The 24,421-nt window shown below is 43.0% G+C and overlaps 1 protein-coding gene across 1 annotated transcript in view; it reads right to left on the minus strand.

The window, feature by feature from the left end:
* The window catches only part of lingo4b (leucine rich repeat and Ig domain containing 4b), a 38,750-nt gene extending 16,639 nt beyond the window's left edge, over positions 1–22,111 (minus strand). Inside the window, exon 1 of the mRNA XM_034698757.1 lies at positions 22,073–22,111. The gene's annotated coding sequence lies outside the window, so the exon portion shown is untranslated. The remainder of the gene's footprint in view (positions 1–22,072) is intronic.
* Positions 22,112–24,421: the final 2,310 nt, after the last annotated feature.

Genomic DNA, 24,421 nt, shown 5'->3' on the forward strand with positions numbered 1-24,421 from the left:
GTGCTGCTTTTGAGTTCACCCTCACACCCGTTACAAGGAGTGGCATAAAGTCACCCAACAGCAATGTGAAAGGCTGGTGGAGAGCATGCCAAGAAGCATGAAAGCTGGGATTAAAAATCAGGGTTATTCCACCAAATATTGATTTCTGAACTCCTCCTATGTTAAAACATTAGTATTGTGTTGTTTAAAAATGAATATGAACTTGTTTTCTTTGCATTATTTGACGTCTGAAAACACTGCATCTTTTTTGTTATTTTGACCATCTGTCATTTTCTGCAAATAAATGCTCTAAATGACAATATTTTTATTTAGAATTTGGGAGAAATGTTATCAGTAGTTTATAGAATAAAACAAAAATGTTCATTTTACTCATACCTATAAATAGTAAAATCAGAGCAACTGTTAATTTTGCAGTGGTCCCTTAATTTTTTCCAGAGCTGTATATATTTATTCAGTGTATTTCCATTAGTAACAGTCACAATCTCCTGTGACAGTCTGTAGGAGTGATCAGACATTGATTACAGGTGTACATATGATCACAAAGTCCAGTTATTTCTTCTCACTCTCTGTAAATAATACAATATCTAATGTTGAAATTCTACTTCCACATTTCTGAATCTTGGCTCTTTAGCTGAACATGTATAACACAAAGTGGACACTGCTCAGGTGAAAATGGAGCATCTGTTGTCATCACATAATCCTGATTTTTGGTGGTGCATTATAATCTTCATGGAATTCACGTCCACATTATATAATGTAACCGCTCATTATATAAACATTTAATGGACTGTGTGAAGATCGAACGATAACCACCTGTTGGACTCTGTTTTTAGAAAGCTGAGAGGAAGACTCAGACATTCAAAGTCACATCACTCAGGACTCAGGTGTGTGTGTGTGTGTGTGTGGCTGTATATCTGAGTTTAACATGTAGAGGAAGAGATAAAGAAACGTGTGTGTTTGTGTGACCGTGAGCTTGCGTCCATGACAAAAGGGATTATATTAATTGTTTGCCTCTGTGCCTAAACACTGACACAGATTTATCTCAGCCCGGTGTTATGAATCGTTTTGTTTTGAAAGAAATCAGGCGTTTTTTATTTTTCAGTGAAGACATGAAGGTGTCCACGTTTAATAGTGACATCAAAAACATCTCACATCTCTCTGTGCGTACATTTTTTGTGGGAGGTTCTCTTGTATTGGATGTTTTGGATTCAGGTCTCGATCTCCTTTGTATTGAAAACTGTCCTTGACTTACATTCAGTTGAATAAAAACAGCTGTATGAGCAGAGAGAGAGGGGCACAGAGATAGAGGCACCAGAGTGAGATCGCACAACTTTATCCACTAACATGATGCTATTCAATAATTAATGCAGCTTTCCTGTAGCCTACATGATGTATTACAACCTTTTTTTATTCAATGAGAATTCAGCAGAGACTGAAATTAAGAGCTATGTAAGTAAATGTTAACACCAAATAACTCTTAGACAAAACTTCAGAATAAACCCAGAGGAAAATTTTACTGCTCAAGGCTTTCTCTTCTAAGTCTCAGGAGACAAAAGTGAGATTCTCACTTCAGCCTCATTCAAGTTTCAAATTGTTCTCATTAGTTTCTCCTAAAATTCACTCGGAGAAATAGTTGAGACCATGACATGAGTCTTATTTGAGACTTAAATGAGAGATCTCATGAATGGCTAATTTTCTTCTTTTTTTTAAAATATATTTTGGGCCTTTTTTCCTTTATTTGACAGGACAGCTGAAGAGAGACAGGAAATGTGGGGAGTAGTGAGCGGGGGAAAACATGCAGGAAATGGTCAACCGTCCCAAAATCGAACCGGCGACCCCTGTGACGAGGACTGTAGCCTCTGTATGTGGGGCGCTTAGACCGCTAGGCCACCAGTGCCCAAAAGAATCCACCCCTTTAATTGTAACAATCTGGCTAAATCTGGTCAGCCCTTTTTGCGGCCCATATTTTAAATAAATGGTCTGTCATACCTGGTATGAAATCTTTATCTTTTGCAATTTCTCTCAAATCCACTAAATCTTTGTGAAGTTGTTTTGTTCCAAACAGACTTGTAAAGGAAGGACCATAGTGTGAAGTCAAAGAAGAGATCATTTCACATCTAAATATCTGATCTTGAAGTGGTTCAAATGTTTTAATGAGAATTGTACGTTTGTGGACAATTACATTGAAATCTTAATTTTGCAGGGCACTTTAAGTGTTCGTGAAAAGATGAGCTTAGGCTCTTTCTTTGCTCCATCTGAGCTCAACTTGAGACACAAAAACTGAGTCTGACAAAAACAAATGGATGAGGTTAGATTGAGACAGTTGAGAGAGCTCCCTGATTTCTCCACCTGAGCTCAAAAGGAGTCACAACACTTGAGAAATACCTGAGAATCATTTCAGATTCTGACCAGATCTCCTTTTGACCTGAAAGGGAGACTAAGCTGAGACTTTATGAAACTTTTTTTTCTGGAGGCAAGAATGAGAAACAGGAGACATAAGCTATAGTCTCATTTTGCTTTCAAACAGATCTCATTGTTGTCTAGGAGACAGAAATGAAACACTTTTGAGATCTCCTCTCTAAATTTATTTTCCTATGGGCATGGGGAGTCAATAAAGCGAATAAATAAAGCTGATAAACAGTCATTACAGCCTTCAACTTATCATGTATTTCATCTATTCTGGCTGAATGCTATGCTTGGACATGCTTACACACCAGTGGTCTGAACGCTCTAATTTGTTAAGATGAAAATCAAGCTTTTCTGCAGCTGTTTCTCAGGCAACACGCTTCATGCAGGAAGCCAAGGTAAAAACTAAAGCGACAGGGCAACCTATCAAGTTGAAATAAAACAACTAGATGATAATAATATAATACATTTTATTTGGAGGCACCTTTCAAGTCACCTAAGGTCACCTTACAGGGAATAAAAGAAAAAACATTCATCATTAAAACATTAAAACAGACTAAATAATAATATAAAATATATATAAATATATAATAAAAACTAGTGAAGTGCACAGAGTTCAGTTAAAGTGAATATGCTAATTTGAAAAGGTGGGTTTTGAGCTGGGATGTGAATGATGTTAAGGAGTCTGACTGTCTTATGTGTGGGGGGAGAGAGTTCCAGAGTCTGGGTGCTGAGCAGCTGAAGGCTCGAGCACCCATGGTACTGAGGTGTGATGTTGGTGTGGTTAGGAGTCCAGCAGAGGTTGAGCTGAGAGAGCGGGAGGGAGTGTATTCATGAAGGAGGTCCCAGAGGTTAGTGGGAGCCAGTTTGTGGAGAGCTTTATAGGTGAGGAGAAGGTTTTTGATTTAGTGAGGGTGGATTTGAAGCCAATGAGCAGGGCCTCAGTTTTATTAACTACTACTATCCATCTCACCACCAGGCTTAGACTGACACACTGGGATCCTGTCTGTCCCATTAAAGCTACTAACCATAGACCTTTCTGGAGTCCCTGAGCTCCCTTGTCTTGCAGGTTCCTCTGGATCTCTGCTGCTGTGGACGTGCCAGACTCCAGCTGCTACAACTACTACTATCCGTCTCTCCACTATCATCTCTCTCTCTCTTCATCTCCCTCTATCCCTCTCTCCAACACGGTCTCAGCAGATGTGTGTCTAACATGAGTCTGGTCCTGCTGGAGGTTTCTGTCTGTTAAAGGAAGTTTGTCCTTGCCACTGTAACTTGCTAAATGCTGCAAAGTGCTCTGCTACGCTCCCAACATGCAGGCCTGCTCATAGTACCTAGTCTCTAAGGTATGATGTCTCTAAATGTAGTATGGGAGGTAGAGCCTTCAGGTATCAGGCCCCTCTCCTTTGGAATCAACTACCAGTCAGGGTCCAGGAGTCAGACACCCTCTCTACTTTTAAGAGTAGGCTTCAAACTTTCCTTTTTGATAAAGCTTATAGTTAGAGCTGGATCAGGCTTGAACCAGCTCTTAGTTATCCTGCTATAGGCTTAGACTGACACACTGGGATCCTGTCTTTCCCTCTCTCTCCCCTCTCTGCCTGTCTCTTACTTTAACTCTTCCTGTCCCATTAAAGTTACTAACCATAGACCTTTCTGGAGTCCCTGAGCTCCCTTGTCTCGTAGGTTCCTCTGGATCTCTGCTGCTGTGGACGTGCCAGACTCCAGCTGCTACAACTACTACTATCCGTCTCCCCACTATCATCTCTCTCTCTCTCTTCATCTCCCTCTATCTCTCTCTCCAACACGGTAGGTCTCAGCAGATGTGTGTCTAACATGAGTCCGGTCCTGCTGGAGGTTTCTGCCTGTTAAAGGAAGTTTGTCCTTGCCACTGTAACTTGCTAAATTCTGCAAAGTGCTCTGCTCATGGTGGATTGATGGCCAAATACCACCAGATCCTTGTCCGGTCCATCTCCGATCCGTCACGGCGCCGGATCTGATAGGTTTCTATTCCAGTCATTATGTTAACTTCCACTGGATCCACTCTGTTGCGTTCCGTCATGATGAGCGGAGCCAGATCTGGAGTCAACAGGTCAGAGGTTTTCAGAGGACCAGAAAGACAACATGGATAAAGAGAGGAGGAGGAGGAGAATCCTTGATTCAGGGATTACTGCGGGAAAACCTCGGTCACATGACTCTGGCTTTCCGGCGGTCCAGCCAGAGCCGGACCGCAGCAGATTGGAGACAGACCGGACATGGATCTGGTGGAAGTCCTGTGTAAGATGAGATCAGACTGAGTCCTGGCTGTAAGATGGGACTTGATCTTATCCTGTCTTGATGTTGGCTCTTTGTTAATAATAGAACATAGAGTACGGTCTAGACCTGCTCTGTTTGGAAAGAGTCTGAGGAGAACATTTGTTGTGATTTGGCGCTATATAAATAAAGATTGATTGATTGATTGATTGATTGATTGATTGATTGATTGATTGAGTTGAGTTGGGAATGAGAAAGTGTTTCACTGGTTGCATCAGTGTTCATGGTTTGTGTTGCTCTATGCATTACCTCCAACAAAACATCAGGGACTTTCAAAGATGTCTCCCCTAGCTGCTGATCAAACTTCAGTTCATTTGTCATCGCCTCCCTTCATTCAGAATCCAGTAAACTAGATGTTCATTCGATGAAATGCATATGAAAGGGCATAAAGGATTTTGTTTCATGTGAGAATTTAAAAAAAAGGATGAAACATGGATAGAGAGAGAGAGAGAGAGAGACAGATGCAGTTAAGTAGCTGTGTGTTTGTGACCCACTTCCACAGCATCATGGATGTAAATACTCTGTGAGAGATCCGTTCTCGCTCTGGGCTGCGTGTTGGTGAAGCACTCCGCTCCGCTGTGATTCCTCATTCTGACGAGGAGAGAGTTAAGGCTCTGTGCGACGTCACACAAAGTGCACCGTCTGCAATATTAATAATAGCACAAATAAATGAGGGAAGGGAATTAGTCTCAGTGCAGCGCCTATGTGATGTGACAAATTAGGTCGTCTCAGCTAACAGCCGCGATGCGTCGGATCCGTCGTACGAACATCAGAGGGGATGAGAGGAGGTTATGCATTAAAGAGGAGCGGAGTGGTGTGAGGAACAGGACTCGGGACCTGGAGCAGGTCAGACACGGATCAAGTACAGGAGGGACATACATTCTGACTGTAAATGCAATGAAGCTCTCATGAAATGTGGGGCAGCAGACTGCTGGTGTTTACTGGTTGTTGAGAAACATCAAACTCCATCAAATTAATCCGTTTTTTCACCTTCATTTGAAAAGCCAGAGGTTGCTGAAACACATTATTTCAGGCTGTAAGTGGAAATGTGTGTTTCCAGACTTCCCTTTAAGAGCCTCAACCTTTCTCTGTCATTGTGTTTTTCTGTCGTTGCCAAACCAGCTCAGAGGAACGCCCAGGCAAAGCATTCATCATTTAAAGTTCAGCCAGGACAAACTCAGGTCTTAGTCATTGGTCTTTATCACATGCGCCCACACGAGAACCCCCAGGTCTTCAGGTAGCGGTCTTTTAATGTCAGAGCAGGACACCCCATGGTGAGCTCAGCCTACCTGGAGACCTGAGGGCTGCACAGAACGTAACTTAAGACCTGACGCATTAGTCAGGCTGTTAGATGGGTTTCATCATATGTAGCTTTAATTATTTATGTATTTGATTACTTGTTTGTTGAATAATTAAGTCCACTATTGTTTCAGGGTTATTGCCTTGCTTTAGTTCATATTAATGAGTTATCTTTTATCTTTCTATTATCTTATCCCCCCTTTAGGATGAATCTTTCAGTGTTTAAGCTTTCATCTTATTTTCTAACATCATTTCACTGTTTTATTGTGTCAGGTTTGATCTGTTCTTTGTTTTCTTTTAGTGATTTTTGTTATTCTGGTCCCTGTTCAGGTTTATTTAGTTTCTAGTGTCTTTTGTTTCATGTGTTGATTTTCCCTTGTGTGTATTCCTTGTCTGTGTTTTTGTCTTGTGCTTCCTGTTTTATTTTGTAGTGTTTTTCAAGTTTAGTTTACTTCCTGTGTTTTCCCTCCTTTATGATTGTCTTCACCTGTGCCTTGTTGGTCTCACCTGTGTCCCCTAACACGGGACTTTCACCAGATCCGGCTCCAGCTGGACTGCCGGACAGCTGGAGTCATGTGACCGATGTTTCCCTGTGTTAATCCCTGAATCAAGGATTCTCCTCCTCCTCCTCTCCTCATCCATGTTGTCTTTCTGGTCCTCTGAAAACCTCTGACCTGTTGACTCCAGGTCCTGGCTCCGCTCATCATGACTTTGGTTTGTTGTTGTAGTTAAGTGAAATACGATCTGGTGATAACTTTTCTACATAAATCTGATAAGAAAAGTCAGAATTCAGACTTTAATCAAATCACTTTAGGAAAAATAAATAAATTCTGATGTCTGACTTCGAACATAAATTTGAGAAAAAATGTCAAAATTCAGATTTTTAAACTCAGAATCTGAGAAAAAGATTAATTCTGACTTTTTCTCAGAACTCTGAAAAAAGTTGAATTCTGAGAAAAAAGTTTGAAATCAGAATTTAATCAGAAAACCTGCTGCAAAAAGTCAGAATTCAGACTTCAATTTAGAAAACTGAGACAAAGATTAAATTCTGACTTTTAACAAGAAATATCAAGAAATCCAGAAATCTGATTTTTTAATCTGAGAAAAAGTGTGACTTCTCCCTGGAGTCATGTGACCGAGGTTTCCCTGTGTTAATCCCTGAATCAAAGATTCTCCTCCTCCTCCTCTCCTCATCCATGTTGTCTTTCTGGTCCTCTGAAAACCTCTGACCTGTTGACTCCAGGCCTGGCTCCGCTCATCATGACTTTGGTTTGTTGTTGTAGTTAAGTGAAATACGATCTGGTGATAACACAGAGTGTTTTATTCTGAAAATTAACCGGATGTTTTCATTTTGTTTTGGTGAAACCTGACTTCCTGTCCCCGCTCCATCTGCTCTGTTGAGATTGATGCGTCGTGCTCTGGCCTCCGGTGAAAATAGAAGTCTTGTGTATCTGATCCATTGCATTCCGGATCAGAGACGCTGCCAGAACACAACGGAGCGGATCCAGTGGAAGTTAACACACTGACTAGAATAGAAACCTCTCTGATCCAGTGCTGTGACAGATCGGAGACGGACTGGACACGGATCTGGTGGAATTTGGCTGTTACTTGTTACCTAGTGTGTGTTTGCAGCCTCTGTGTGATGTGTGATCTATGTGAAGTCGTTTCCAGTGCTCCAGTGATTCCTGTGTCCTCAGTGTTTTTTGGTATTTCATGGATTTTGTCTTTGAGTATGTTACTCTGCATTTTTGGTCCTCCTCATTATTGTTTTTTTCTGACACCGTGACATTATTGTCCAGCGTTGAGTCTGATGTGAGTCAGTCAGATCTAATGATAGCGTTTCCTCTCTGTTTTCATCAAGTCTCTCATTTACCTTGTGCATGGATTGAGGGGTGAGGGGTGGGACTGTTTCTATTGATTTTCTGCTCATGTTAAACACTTTGTGTTGCATTATTGTTGCATGAAAATTGCAAAACAAATATAATCTGATTGATGTATTGATTGAAGACATTGATTACTCAGGGTCCTGGCTAGCTCAATCCAGTCCAGGATCACTTAAGCGGTTTACTGCAATACCCAGATTTCTGAAAACAGTAGCTGTCTGAATGAAACAGCATTATGCACACAACTACAGCCTTGCTCCATCCAAGAAATACTGCGGTACAATTTAATTTCTTGCTCTAGGATGCTTCTTGCTAGATGTGTCATTTTGGAAGACTCCAACAGCTTCCTATCATGTCCAAATTGTTAATTTTATCCTCTTTAGAAATCTACTTCAACCTCATGTATGAAGCAGAGGGAGTTCACCAAGCTAGACTGTTCCACATGGTTGCTTTAAACACAACTTCTCCTGCATGAGGTGATTAACTTGCAAAGCTACGCTCCACGTATACGACCATAGAAGGAGGGGAGAGCGCAGAGGCAAAGAGAGGAATGGTGAGAAAAAGAGGGGGGGCAGTAAGGTGATGATTTGGAAAAACAGAGGGATAAAAAAGGGAGAGGGGGAAGAGGGTAAATTAAAGCCGCAAGCGGCGATGAACGGGCCCTCGCACACCCGCAGCAGCCACCGCCTCATGTAAACCGCCACCTAATATAAGCCACCACATGATGTCAAAGCAAGATCTGACAGTATCTACCGCCTGTGCCCCTTGGGTGGTGCAAATGTTCCAAGTTTTTGGCAGATTGCCAAGAAAACCTCCAAACTTGACAGTCTGCCACGCCCACATGTTTAGTCTGAACAAAATGCCTTTAATGGTTTTACAATCGTCAATATGTCTGCTATAGAATGTGTCTTGTTTGGACTGAATCGGAGAAAAACTCTAGGAGGAGCTCTCAAAAGTATGCACCCTTATTTGGGCGTCATTCTTCACATTCAAAGCTGTATGTGCGTTTGATGCCCCGCTTCAACGGCTGCCACGCCCACAATTTTAGTCTGATCAAAATTTGTTCTGATAATGTTTTTCTCGTCAAGGTGTCTACTATAGGTTTCCCTTGGTTTGGACTGAATCGGAGAAAAGCTCTATAAGTTAATAGCGTTAGTATGCACCCTTATTTTGACGCCATTTTTCATGTTCAAAGCTAGGTGGTGCTCTTCCTGTTGAGTTTGGGATATGGGTGTAAGAGGCTTTTCTTGTGCGTCCTGATGCCATGAATATGTGTAAAATTTTCAAGCATGTAGCTCAAAATAACCCCTATGGGGAGGGGTTTTTGAAAACTGTAGGGGGCGCTAGTGAGCACATTTTTTCGACTTTTTCTGCGAAACCCATAAAATGTTGCAATTTTCCCAGGACTGACGAGTGTGTTGGATGAGGTGAGATTACGTGCATTTTAAAGTCACAAAATTCCATTTTCGGATGGTTTCTTTTATGCACCGCCCCAAAGTCTGCCACGCCCACAACTTTCGTCTGAACAGAATGCCTTTACTTTGTATTAATCGTCAATGGGTTTCCTATAGAATGAGCCTAGTTTGGACTGAATCAGAGAAAAGCTCTAGGAGAAATTAGCAAAAGTATGCACCCTTGCTCGAACCCATTTTGGCCCCATTTTGTCATGTTCAAAGCTAGGTGGCGCTCTTCCTGTTGAGTTTCAAATATGGGTGCCACTGACTTTTTTGTGCGTCCTGATGCCATGAATATGTGTAAGTTTTTTCATGCATGTAGCTAAAAAAACTTGATGCGCAGGGTGTTATTTTTACCTCTAGGGGGCGCTACTGATAATTTTTTTGCGAGACCTATAATAACTTGCAATTTTCACCAGACCCGATGAGTGTGCAAAAATATCTGCGCTTTCATTCACGTTCAGGGGTCCAAAACTGCAATCTCCTATAATAATAACCCTTAGGGTTACAATAGGGCCTTCGCCACCAGCGGTGCTCGAACCCTAAATATTAAGAAATAAGGATAAAATGGAAGATGCAATGGAGAGAAAGTAGATTGGACTGTCCTCAGTTGCTGTCTCATGCACCATGTCCAAAAACCTCTTCCTCTGTGTTTAATAAAAGCTACTCAGGTACTTCTCCTGACTGTTTGAGTTCTCACTCCTGCAGGTTAAGAGGAGAGGAGTTAAGCCTGAGGGGGAAGAGATCTCTATTGTGTGTGTGTTTTCTTTTTTTTTTTCTTTTTTTGCTATTTCACAGAAAAGCGATCATCTCCATAATCTCCCCTCTCTGGTGTGCAGGTGGAGCTTTTCCTCTTTGGCACACTTACAGACCTGCATGATAATCTGATGGGCTGATGCACAATCCCACCTGGTTTCCCATCTGAGCCCGAGCCAGCCGGAGCGAAAGCAGAGGCAAAAAAAAAAAAACGAGTGCCGGTGCTGTACATGTGTGGGAGGAGATTGGCGGATTCCCGTAGCTGGCAGGTCACGGACTCGAGTCCCTGCAGACACTGACTTACACTGACTTACCCACTGCTGCTCAAGTATCTCTGAGAAGCCATGCTATTTTTCTTTTAGCTGTAATGCTTGCATCCCTCCTAATTTGGCTGAATTATCCATGCTGTTCTAAATAGCAGCAGTGACATTTTAGGGACATTTTATGCAAGTACAAAGTCACTTAAAAACGCCCCCGAGTGCTACATCAGACCTTTAGTCCCAGGCCTTTTAACCGCTTCTGGGACCTTTACAGCCTGCGGGTTACACGCTGAGAACCCCAACCACTGAGGACAACAGAGGAGGCTTCTTATATAAGTTATCAGAATTAAAACATCGGAGCTGCTTATGCTTTATTTCACGTCTCAGCAGAAGAGTTCTTCGCTTTACAAAACGCATATTTCCTTCTTTTAAGTTTAGGAGCAACTTTCCTTCAGTTGCAGATCCATCAGCCCCCTCATAATGAGTTCCCAAGGTGTCCTCAAAACTGCTTTACAATAATGACATCTATAAGAGCCTTCCCTGGAGACACATAACAGTGCAACAAAAAGAAACGTACAGCTATTCTCTGACATATCTAATGTGAAATGCAGTTTTCTTAAACTGACTTTAAAAGAAAAAGGTGCAGAAAGTTTTAAGAGTGGTAAACTTCAAAGCTTCAACCATGAAATTGATCATAATGGCTGCAATGAAGCCCTCAGGTGTTGTGTTGGACCCAGGCTCACCTCAGCCTTTAAAACTCCACAACCAGGCATCAAAATGTCTGAATGACTGGTCATGTCAGAGTCGCACAAACATGCTACCATGTTTGTCTTCAATGCAGTGCTTTCAAGGCAGTGGTGGTTACTGGTTAAAATACCATGTGAACAATGGAGGATGGTATTTTCTTCATACAGTATGGTGGAAAATGATAAGGCTGCTTCAAAGGGGAGGAGCTCTGCAGACCGTCACTAATGTCTCCATTAGTCTAGCAGCTCAAGGCCACGTATGCCTTTACAAGCAGAACAACAGAAGTGCAGAGCAAACTGTAGGCAGCTCATCTGTACTGTTCCTATTGTGTTTATAAAGTCTGTACAGTATACCCTGCATTCTTTGATCATTACATTAAGGTAAAACTAAAGCCCTGCAACATAAACATCACTTTTGACTGCTGCTCCAGAAACAGGTAACGTATGGACACTTGCAAGGAATGCTTCCACATTAAAAACACTTTTGTTGAGATGCTAAAACTGAGATGAAGTGCTTTGAATATCTTGGACTCACCCTGAACATGAAACTAAATGTTGAGAAACACAGCAAAGACATCCACAAACCAAACGCTGCCAACAGACTATCTGCCATCCGTTCAAAGCCATCACCCATAAGGAACGCAACATAACACTTGACCCCAGGTGACACCTGTACTCATTTTTCACACTTTAGATCAGTGACCTGGAGAACAGCAAAGTTTGTCAGGAGCTTTGTCTCCTCTGCCATTGCACTCTCCGGCAGCTGTTGTGTATTTATTTGGGATACTTGAGTAGGGAAGTCCTTCCAGTACATGTTTTTTATGTCTGTGTTACATTTTCTATGTTTTGCACAGACAGTGACTGTAAAGGTTATCAGATCTTATCTAACCTAGTTAAGTGCATAATGCATGTGAGGATCACTGGCTACATTCATGCAGCAGTTTCCTCTGACCATAATGCGCAGGGTAGGAAACTCAAATGCTATTCCAGGTTGTTTATATGTAGAGTATCTGACAACTTACTACCATTGCAAAGCTGGATATTGATTGGCAACTTGAGAAGTCATGGATATTTTTTAAAATCTGGAGCGACATCAGCCCTTATCAAATTAAAACAACACTTGATAACAAATTGGCTACAGCCAGGCAACAGCTAACATTGTTACCAAGCCTTGCAATAGATACCCTTATATTTGCACTACAACTACTACTATCCGTCTCCCCACTATCATCTCTCTCTCTCTTCATCTCCCTCTATCCCTCTCTCCAACACGGTAGGTCTCAGCAAAGGGTAGGTTTTGAGCTGGGATTTGAATGATGTTAAGGAGTCTGACTGTCTTATGTGTGGTGAGAGGGAGTTCCAGAGTCTGGGTGCTGAGCAGCTGAAGGCTCGAGCACCCATGGTACTGAGGCGAGATGTTGGTGTGGTTAGGAGTCCAGCAGAGGTTGAGCTGAGAGAGCGGGAGGGAGTGTATTCAGGAAGGAGGTCCCAGAGGTTAGTGGGAGCCAGTTTGTGGAGAGCTTTATAGGTGAGGAGAAGGTTTTTGATTTGGTGAGGGTGGATTTGGAGCCAATGAGCAGGGCCTCAGTTTTATTAACTACTACTATCCATCTCACCACTAGGCTTAGACTGACACACTGGGATCCTGTCTGTCCCAGTAAAGCTACTAACCATAGACCTTTCTGGAATCCCTGAGCTCCCTTGTCTCGTAGGTTCCTCTGGATCTCTGCTGCTGTGGACGTGCCAGACTCCAGCTGCTACAACTACTACAGTACTATCCGTCTCCCCACTATCATCTCTCTCTCTCTTCATCTCCCTCTATCCCTCTCTCCATCACGGTAGGTCTCAGCAGATGTGTGTCTAACATGAGTCTGGTCCTGCTGGAGGTTTCTGCCTGTTAAAGGAAGTTTGTCCTTGCCACTGTAACTTGCTAAATGCTGCAAAGTGCTCTGCTAGGCTCCCAACATGCAGGCCTGCTCATCGTACCTAAAGTCTCTAAAAGTAGTATGGGAGGTCGAGCCTTCAGTTATCAGACCCTTCTCCTTTTGAATCATCTACCAGTCAGGGTCCAGGAGGCAGACACCCTCTCTACTTTTAAGAGTAGGCTTCAAACTTTCCTTTTTGATAAAGCTTATAGTTAGAGCTGGATCCGGCTTGGACCAGGTCTTAGTTATGCTGCTATAGGCTTAGACTGACACACTGGGATCCTGTCTTTCCCTCTCTCTCCTCTCTCTGCCTGTCTCTTACTTTAACTCTTCCTGTCCCATTAAAGTTACTAACCATAGACCTTTCTGGAGTCCCTGAGCTCCCTTGTCTCGTAGGTTCCTCTGGATCTCTGCTGCTGTGGACGTGCCAGACTCCAGCTGCTACAACTTCTACTATCCATCTCCCCACTATCATCTCTCTCTCTCTTCATCTCCCTCTATCCCTCTCTCCAACACGGTCTCAGCAGATGTGTGTCTAACATGAGTCTGGTCCTGCTGGAGGTTTCTGCCTGTTAAAGGAAGTTTGTCCTTGCCACTGTAACTTGCTAAATGCTGCAAAGTACTCTGCTCATGGTGGATTAAGATGAGATCAGACTGAGTCCTGTCTGTAAGATGGGACTGGATCTGATCCCAGTCTTGAAGTTGGGTCTTTGTTAATAATAGAACATAGAGTACGGTCTAGACCTGCTATGTTTGGAAGGAGTTTTGAGATTACGTTTATTGTGATCCAGATAGTGCCAAATTAGGACTTAAATTCCAATCTAAAGAACTGGCATTAACTGTTGAGTCACAGTAGCTCATTGGATATCAAATTCATTGCTGTAGCTTGAAATATTGCAGAATATCCCTCTGGATTTTCACCATCTCTTTGCTGTACAGTGGCTCACTTTTTGAGAAGCAATGAAATAATGTTGAAGTGTCAGATTCTCTTAGTTTATACATTTTAAAACCTAGAGGACATTGTAATACCTTAGTACCGAGAAAAATGGCCACCGTTTGGCAAGACTGGTCCTGTTATCTGATCCCTAACACTGCCTGGTTACATAACTCTGACATCACCATACCAATTAATTTTATTCTTATGACAAATCATCCTCAGAGCTCTGTCTGGGCCGGGTCACCTCCTCAGGGATGCTGCTTCCTGCCCGTTGCATGCCAAATAGGCTCCGGCCCCATTGACCTTGGCTGAATGGGTGCAGAGATTGGATGCATAGAAATGGAGCCATTATTGAATCTATTTAAAGATGTTCTCTTCTTCTGCTGTAAAGGAAGTGATGTGTCCAATTGTAGCCAAAGGGGGTCGGAACTGGATTACATATTACTTCTTTCACCCCTCAAAGACGCTCTGATATTTGCATGATCAGTGTAAAAGAAGGCAAGGATTCACAGGACAGGCTGTTCTTGAGGGCACTGATGCTTTCCTCTACATTCAGCCCACCACACACCTGGTCTATCACTAATCGTCGGATGGTTTGGAAGGTTGTGAGTCTTGCTGCATCCTCTTGATTGTGCTTTTAGTTGTAGTACTTCACAGGGTCTCTGATTTACCTTTGCACGTGGCAGGTATAAGTGACCTTGCCCTGCGTGCCCTTAATCTCCAACAGAAAACTGCTGACAGCTGGGAACCAGTACGATCACCACCTACAGGAGATCAATCTTCATCAGCTTTAATGGAGGACAAAGCTGAGCGACTCCACGTACACACTGACTGACAGGCCGACAGATAATCTATGCAGAGAGCTCAAACATACTTGAGCCTTTGTTGGTTGTCTACGTAAAGCCATGAAACTGTTCCTTTAGCCTCTGCAGCTTTCAGGACTTGCGCTTCCCAACCTGTCCGTGAGTTTCCTGCTCTTTTCCCTTCACCTTGGCAAGCTCTCCATCGCCACACCTGTCCCTCATTCTCTCATTTACCCCTTATGCAACCGACTACGCTTCCCCTATGTTACTCCTTCTTTGCCAGAGCTTTAAGCTAATCCCTCTGGTCCGTATTATATCCATGTTCTGAAAACTTGCCAGGTGCTTTCTTTGTTTTTGACTGAGGCTCAGTTTTATAAGCTTTTCCTGGCTCTAAACTAGCTGCCAAACTATAAAGCTGTTTATTAACCTTTGATTTGGACACAGTTTCCTTAATTCGGACTGCTCTGCCGTATAGTGTCTGCATTTTGTTCTCATTCTTCATGAAGTCTGTGCAAGACCAAAATCTGAGCAGAGCCCATTGGCTATTGTATGTTGATATCACTACAAATAAAGCCTCTTGGTGCAAGAGACACTTTTTCAAGGTGACATCTTTGACCTAAAGATCTATAAACAGTGTAACTGTTGTTAAAGTACAGACGTGGTGTCCTGGGATCACATTAACGCCAATGACGCCCATAAAAAATGCTCCAAAAACACAACAGCTCCCCAAAATGTGACGCCAAAATATCTGGAGCTCCCTCTACTGGCTGTCATATTGCAGTGGCATAAAGCCTGCCTCCTCCATGTTAACAAATGGGGCATGGGTCAAACTATAGGATGAAAATACCTACATTTTTCTCAAACATGGACCTGGAGAAGCAGCTGAGATTCCCCCTGACACATCATCAGTACCACCCTGAGACCAAGAGCATTATCATCATGGAGCTGACAGTGCCATGGGAGGACTGCTTGGGGGAGGCCCATGAAAGGAAGAGGACCAAATATGAACACCTGGTCATCGACTGTCGGGTGCAGAGCTTGAAGGCAAGATGCATGCCCTAAGTGCACTGGGCATTACATGAACATCAAGGAACAGAGCCATCAAGAACACCTCCAAAGCAGCTGAGAAAGCCTCGAGATGGCTCTGGATCCGGAGAGCAGAACCATGGGGAGAGGTGAATGCCACCTGAACTAAGGCTGCGGGTAGGAGAGGAGACATAAGAACACTAACACAGGAGACATCAGACTTTCCATAACTGTGAGTGTTTGTTTCAAATCAACATGAGAATCTGTCCTGCTGTGGACTGGACCCACCTGAGGGATCTTGTAATCTTGTAAGCTTTGTTAGCAGGCCCCTCTCCTTTGGAATCATCTACCAGTCAGGGTCCGGGAGGCAGACACCCTCTCCACTTTTAAGAGTAGGCTTCAAACTTTCCTTTTTGATAAAGCTTATAGTTAGAGCTGGATCAGGCTTGGACCAGCTTTTGTCATGCTGCTATAGGCCTAGACTGGCGCACTGACACACTGGGATCCTAGCTCACCCCCCTTCCCCCCAACCCCTTCATCACTTACTTTAACTCTTCCTGTCCCATTAAAGTTACTAACCATAGACCTTTCTGGAGTCCCTGAGCTCCCTTGTCTCGTAGATTCCTCTGAGCTGCCGTAGACGTCCTCCTGCTGCGGACGTGCTGGACTCCAGCGGCAACGGCTTCTACGACTCGTCTCATCACTATCACTTCTCTCTCTTACTCCCCTCTGTCTGTCTTTCCAGACCCAACTCGGTCGAGGCCTGATGGCTGTCTAACATGAGTCTGGTCCTGCTGGAGGTTTCTGCCTGTTAAAAGGAAGTTTGTCCTCACCGCTGTAACTAGCTAAATACTGTGATGTGCAATGCTCATGATGGATTAAGGTGGGGTCAGACTGAGTCTTACCCTGTCTTGGTGTTGGGTCTCTGTTCATAATTTGACATAGAGTGGTCTAGACCTCCTATGTTTGTAAAAGCGTCTTGAGATAATGTTTGTTGTGATTTGGCGCTATACAAATAAAGATTGATTGATTGATTGATTGATTGATTGAGAGAGGGTGGCGCATCCCTTCTGTGCAGATTCTAACCCCAAATGGACAACATGTCAGCCCATTGCAGGGAGTATTTTGGCATCAGTTTTGTACAACAGGAGAAGGTGAAGATGTGTCATCCATCTTTATATACAGTCAATGGTTCTGCCTCTTTAACCCTCCACACAAATTGTTTTCCAGCACTGAGATGAGACTGAGCAATAAGTAAAACCAGAACACTTCAAACACCCAATTATGTCCAATGCCTACAGATATGCTAAACCAGAGATTACAGTGACTTTGACGATGGGCAGATACAGTATAATAAGACAGGAAGCCCATACAATAATATGGAACGGACGTAACAAACTGGAAAGGACACACGCAGCTCAGAAAAGGAAACTCAGCATGAAAGCAAACACGCAGCATGAAAGAAACCTCTAATATGAAGATGCCTCTTTTAAGGCCAAACAACAAAAGTCTTCTGCAGACTCGGGGCCCCGGGGCCAGTGGCATTCAGCTCTTCATTCATGCCCCGACCACATTTCTCCAGCAACACTGAACATCTGATCTTTCTTTTCATCTACAAAAAGACCGCATGGCCTCCAGTGTGCTTGTGTGTGCTTTAGGTTCAAAAACAGCAATGCATCACAGATTCTGCCCTGGAAAGATGCCTTCAAAAGCACTTCTTCTAGTCAAGGGCATAAAAAAAAAAAACTGAAAAGACACCCCCAGTGAAGAAAGAGTTGAAGTGAAAACTGAGACATTTATCGTCAGCAAAACAAGAACAGTGCAGCGTCTAACAGCGGTGTTAATCTCATGGCTGTTTCAGACGGAGAACATGGAGGGTGAGCTGTGCGGATGCATTGCTCCAGGCTCAGATATTCTTCCAGACATCTTTGGCTATAAGGCGGATATTAATGCGCTGTAGTTGGAAAGAAATCAAAACTGCAGTGAAGTACTCTGCCAGTTTTCTCATTTCCGCTAATGGGACGATGAATATGCAAGCAGCATATGGCTTTTTGAAAGACAGATATTTTTTAAACAATATGCTCAAGACTGAGTCATGAACGGCCAATACTACTCTGAAACATTTAAGCATGCAGAGGCGAGCTGACCCTCATATGGTGAGTAAAAAAACTGGGGTCAGTTTGTCTTGGAGTAGAAACTGACTTCACAAATTGTTAATTTCATATCTTGGTTCTCCAGATAGCCTGATGCATCCGGCACAGCCTCACTGCCAACTCATCAAATATATAGAAGCGTGAGCCGAGGCTTAACGCTTCAAAAACGATGCTGCTGCTGGGATCCTTCGAGCTTCGTGTTTTCGGAAGGCTGTCTTTAACTTTGCTTTTATGCGGTTTTTAAGAGGCGTGTAAGTCGATCATGGAGTATGAAGGGCAGGAAAATCCAAATGCGGTGATTGTCAGGAGAGAACGGTCTGAGGATTGAGATTTCCCTTCTTCTAAAGACACTTAAAGCTCAACGGTGTCATGCTATGATACGCTCTTTAGGTAGTTAAGTGATCCACTGCTGCAACATGAAAGGCATGCTACTTATGTAACCTACTTAGAGCGGTTATACGACAACATACGTACATATCTTAGTGCTCGTTTTAACCCTAATTACATATCTTCTGTAGCACGAGGTCCTCTTTCACGACCAACCTGTGACCTTTCATAACTTTAACCACATGTTCAGTTATCTTTGCACATCCTAAACTCATAAAATAGGACACTGTTGCAGCCCTTTGCTTTGTGCACTCCACTGTAGCTTGCTTTCTTTCTGCAGAGCTGCAGACCTGTGTAGGACACAAGAGAGCCAGTCTCAGGCAAACCCTCGCCTGCCACACATCTCTGCACCCTGAATCTGCTTGTTCTTGTCATTTTGAACGCTTTATGATGAAGATGAACTACTTTCATAATCAGAGCCGGGCTGTGACAATGCTCAGTATTGCTTCTTTGTTCTGAAAGCCTCTGTGAGGAGTTCTTAACTGATTAGAAATACTCTCACTCTCATACTGATGCCTCTTCGTGACCCACAAAGTAAAATGAGATTATCAGCGACATGATTGGTTATTCTTTGATGCTGCATTTAAGTGCTTGTGTTCAGGTCAGATGATTTTCGTTCCCTCACCCTGAAGGGTCTCCGTTCAGTTCAAGTTTGCCAGTGAAGAAGTAAGTTATCAAGCAGGGGGGGGTTTCTTTCTTTAGATCATTTTCTTTTGACATCCTCATGTCTGATACTGGAGCAGGATTATCAAACAGACGTACGTTTCAGTTGAAGTTTCAGAAACTCTACAACCAGGGCTTTTCTAGCTGAAAGAGCTACATGGTAATTCAAAGCTTGATCTATAAGGCATCTGGACTGGCAGAAATTCTTGAAGACGCTTCACCTCTCCTCCAAAAGGCTTCTTCAGTTCTGACCAGACTGGGGAAGAGCTAGAAAATATAACTACCAGGAACTAGCCTAACGACCCTACTTAGGACCCTTTGTGACTACCTGGACACCATGACTGTTAGAGGCTTATATTTTCTAGCTCTTCCTCAGTCTGGTCAGAACTGAAGAGACGTCTTCAAGAATTTCTACCAGTCCAGTTGCCTTAGGGATCAAGCTTTGGATTACCATGACCTGGATGACTGAGAACCTTCACAGACATACATGGTTATGTACACGGTGTGTGAATGCTTCACTGCTCTCTGAGGACTACAGAGTTAAACCATGTGCATCTTTACGTTATGCTGACCTTGATTGGGACACCAGAGCTCACATCAATCAATCTTTATTTGTAATGCGCCAAATCACAACAAACGTTATCTCAAGACTCTTTCCAAACAGAGCAGGTCTAGACCGTACTCTATGTTCTATAACAAAGACCCAACATCAAGACAGGATTAGACTCAGTCATATCTCATCTTAATCCACTATGAGCATTGCACCTCTCAGTATTTAGCAAGTTACAGTGGCAAGGACAAACTTCCATTAACAGGCAGAAACCTCGAGCAGGACCAGACTCATGTTAGACACACATCTGCTGAGACCGAGTTGGGGCTGGAAAATTGGGATAGAGGAGAATAAGAGATAGAGGGAGTGATGATAGTGGTGAGAAGAGAAGTAGTAGTAGATGTTGCCGCTGGAGTCCAGCACATCATGACACCGGGGCTGTGATTCACCTTCTGTAATCTAACTAATGGTGATAAATCAGAGTTTACAAAGTTCAGTCGTTTGTTGCAGTTAATCATTTGATGTAGCTACAAATCAATACATACTTCATCACTCCCTATCCTGATAAAAGTGTCTGAACAAAGAAAAGTAGTGTTAAAAAAGAAGATCTGTAGTCACTCAATTGCTTCACAAAATGCACGCTTTGCCAAGAGACACATCTTTACCACAGTGAGTGATGGTGCTCATGGGAAATACACAATTAAGACCTTTAGACATGCATCAATGGAAAGATGTCAGAGTGAGAGGTCTGCTTATGGATGAGTGCCCTAAGGTGGTTTTGGTGCATTGCTCAACAGCACCTGGGAAACAAACAGGCACCTCTCTAGCTAACAGCAAGGATTGAACTGGTGACCTTCTGTTTCTGCCCAAAACCATTATGAGTGACTCCCTCAGTGTAAACCAGACTGCACTGCAGAGACACGCAGAACTTTGATTCCCCGCTGCATCAAGGCACGGCCAAGAAACTAGTTAAAGACTTGTCATATACTTCCATGGAGCCTGAGGCGATCAATTGAGGTCTGGAGCAGCTGCCCAATATAACAGTGCAGATAAATCATCCTCTAACAAGGAGCCTGACATACTTTCTGTGCATAAAACGCCCTCTGATTAAATTGCCCATTTGGCAGAATCCCAAGCGTCAAATCCTTGGTGCTCCCTTGATGGCGATCTGCTCCTCCTGAGCCACATCGGCGCTGATGTGATGTGAGTGTCCTCATTACGACAGGAGGAGAGAGGACAGTTTTCTGCTGCATGGGCTCACTTAACCTCTGAGCCCTCACTCAGATCCCAATCCTGGATCTCACCAGACCGCAGTTGAGATTATAATCAGATGTAACACTGTGAGTCATCACTGGAAAATAAAGTGTTGACAGAAAGGAGTTTTATCAGTCGAGAGTAAAAAAACGCCTGATTCAAAAAAAATCACATCCTTCACTGTGTCCCGGGGGGGAAATGAAGCTGCAGTTAGTGGAGTCTGTAATCCTGCAGTTAAAACACAGTCTGCTCCAGTCCTTTTTAGGTTTATGGAACAACCTACCCCGAGGATTACTGCTCACACGAGGCCAGAGAAGCTCCCCGAAAACATCAACAATATAAAAAAGTCAGACTGACACCAACAGAAAGCTGCCAGCCTGAATATTAAAGCAGTGGTGGCTTTTTGTTTTTTTTCTCTAGGTTTCAAAGAGATTGAATGAAAAACAGAGAATGGAATTATCAATATAGGTCAGTATTAATTCACCACGGCACCAGACACAACACAAGTGAGTGATATCACTGCAGTGCTGTTTCCAGAAAGGGGAATCATCATTGCAGGGATTTAGTTTTCCCTTAAGTAGGCATGAAAACCTTTTGCTTTCCTCTATTGTTAACTTTATGAATATGAAGAAACAATTATCACATGAGTCAAAGTGAGAAAATCCGCCAACAACTTAAAAGAAAGGAAACTTTACTCAATCTGTAACATCTGATAAGTGATTTCAGCCAACTTTGGGCATCCTTTCTCTTCTGTCCCCTGTTCTCCATAGCTTTAACTGAGTCTTCAATTACATTTCAGAGATATTTGTTTAAATATTGATGTTCTTAAGTAATCACATGACCCATTTTCAGGGTATAGGCTTTGGAAATTAAAGCACGAGCCGATCGAACACTGCGTAAAAACGCTTGGCACACTTTACGCGCCAGTGGGAACAATTGAGGATTATCGTAGTGGCTTAGTGATAACAAATGAGATGCACTGAGGAGCATAACATCAATTACGAGTAATTATTTGGTTCCATAGACAAATTGCAGTAGAACTTTTATGGATAGAAGAGTGGCACCTGGAAAATATGAGTCCTAAACATCAAAGAAATGACTCCAAACTCAATCTGTGCCATAAACTACCATCAAACAGCTTTTGTGAATAATCATGTGAGCAGCAATAGACACAATCCTTGGATATTCTAGTTTTCTTCCAGTGAAATAGAGAGTAAACTGAATAAAAGGTCGAAAGTAGTGAAAAAGAGAGAAACTCACCAGCTGAAGATTTCACTGAAGGACAGATCTCAAGAAAACTTCCTCCTCTCTCTCTCTCATCGTCCGTCTCCAGCAGGAAAAACGTGTTCATCTCTCTCCGGAACACTTTCCCTCTCCTTCCTCTTCCTCCTCTTCTTCCTCCTCCTACATTCAAACAGACTTCTCCAACATCTGTCTCAGCAGCAGCAGCAGCAGAGACGCGCAGTGTTCCTCTTCGCCCTCCTTCTTCATTAATTTCCCTCTCCGGCTGCCGAGCCCCCCGGGGACTGTCCTGATAGCTGGGATGATTTAGGTCGCCTCTGTGTCTCTGTGTGATTCTGTCTCGTTGTGAGAGCTGCTGTGGAGAAGCTGCCGCGCGCGCTCTGACCGCTGATGTGCTGATGCTGCGCCCTCCGCGTCTCCATCCCTGCGCTCAGCTGGGACTGAAGTCACAGATCCAAAGCTGGACCCGCGCCACGAGTGATGCTTAAATCCTCGTGTTGCGGGAAGTGGAACGAGTTGAAGTCTATCACAGATCTGATGGAGGCAAGTTATGATGTGACTTTTGAAATCAGCTCCAAGACCCTGTCCCCAAAATATAAGTTAAAATCCTCCTGGTTGTTTTCACTGTTAAGATGTTTCAGTTCAGAACATTTTATTTTATTCGACTTCCTCAGTTAAGTACGGAGTTAAAGGTCCTGTGAGGAGTTTTGAACTGGCTTAGAAACAGACTGAAAATGATACTGATGCCTCTTTATGACCTTCAATAGGAAACAAGACCATCAACAGCAACACTGACACCTTCTCTGTTGTCATTTTTAATGCCTGAAACCGCCCTGAGGGGGTAGGTGTCAGACCAGATGATGAACAGCCTTTATTCAACTGTTTTCATGGAAAAGAATCACATTGCCTGATAAAGTGGACTGTTTAAAGACAACAGGATGATGTTTTTGTTGAATACACTACTTTTGCATGTATAGGACAAGAGATAAGAGGTATCACTTTGTCCACAAGGGGGCGCCAGAATCGATACAAAACAAAAGTTCCTCACAGCAGCTTTAAGGACATCCCAAAAGGAAAACAAGATTTGTTCTACTTTATTTCTGCTAAATAAAATAACTTCAGTGACCGAAGAGTGAAAGTTTGAAGAAAAAATATGGCTAGAGAACATTTTCATAAACATAAGTTGCTGCAGGTTTTCAGTTTGAAGCTCCATATGAAGGAGTTTTTTATCTTGATATAAAACTAGTAATATTAATACAAGTAATACTGATGCTTCTATATTGTTTTAATCCAGATGTTTTTATTATTTTAATTCGTTCTCATTAAAGGTGACATATCATGCTTTTTTCATCAACATATATTGGTCTAAGAGGTCCCCAAAACATGTCTTTAAAGTTTATGCTCAAAAAAACACTTTGAAATCAGATTTTGGTCTGCCTGAAGAACCCTCTTCTTCAGTCCTCCTCAGAACAGTCTGTTTTCTCTCTGACCACGCCCCCTCAGGAAGTGGATGTGCCTCGGCTCTCCAGCACGTTGATCTAATGTTTACATGTTGGCTGAATATACACGACTGCTCACAGACCCGCGTTACTTCAACCCTCTGAATCTGATCCTGAATCTGATCCTGACGGAGAGGCGCCTGCAGCAGGACCTTTCTGAACCATTGCTCACAGATTTAGTGTTTCTTGTTGTTTTATTTGTCAGTATGTCGACGTGTGTCTTGGTACACAGCTATGAACATGTAGCTATGTGGCTATGCTAACTAGCGCTAGCACTTTACCATGACAAAAATCATCCACTAGATCTTCAAATCTGCAGACGTGGGGAGTAAAACCGACCTCTACCAGAAAGGCAGCGGGACCTTTCTGAAGGATTGGTCACTGATTTAGTGTTTCTTGTTGTTTTATTTGTCAGTATGTCGACGTGTGTCTTGGTACACAGCTACAGCTATGAACATGTAGCTATGTAGCTATGCTAATTAGCGCTAGCACTTATCCATGATAAATAAAAATCATCCACTAGATCTTCAAATCTGCAGACGTGGGGAGTAAAACCGACCTTTGTGTTTATTAAGACAGCCTACAACTAGCATGCCTCCCTCCTAAGCTCCTTGTTAGCACACATGTGTGCAGGTAATGAAAAACGGAGGAGGGGTTGAGTTGTATTTTATACAGTCTATGGGCTGAACAAGCTCCGAGCTCTGACTCCGTGACAGACCGGATATTGTTGTTACGTAACAAAAACACTGAAGTCTGAAACGGCTCGTTTCAGCACACATTTACAGAAAGGTGGAGAAATCAGAACAGGGGCAGAATGGATTTTTTTCATTCTCGGGGGGTTTGTAGACAGGGACACAGATTTCAGGTA

This window comes from Notolabrus celidotus, chromosome 12 (assembly GCF_009762535.1).
Source record: "Notolabrus celidotus isolate fNotCel1 chromosome 12, fNotCel1.pri, whole genome shotgun sequence".
Lineage (NCBI taxonomy): Eukaryota > Metazoa > Chordata > Actinopteri > Labriformes > Labridae > Notolabrus > Notolabrus celidotus.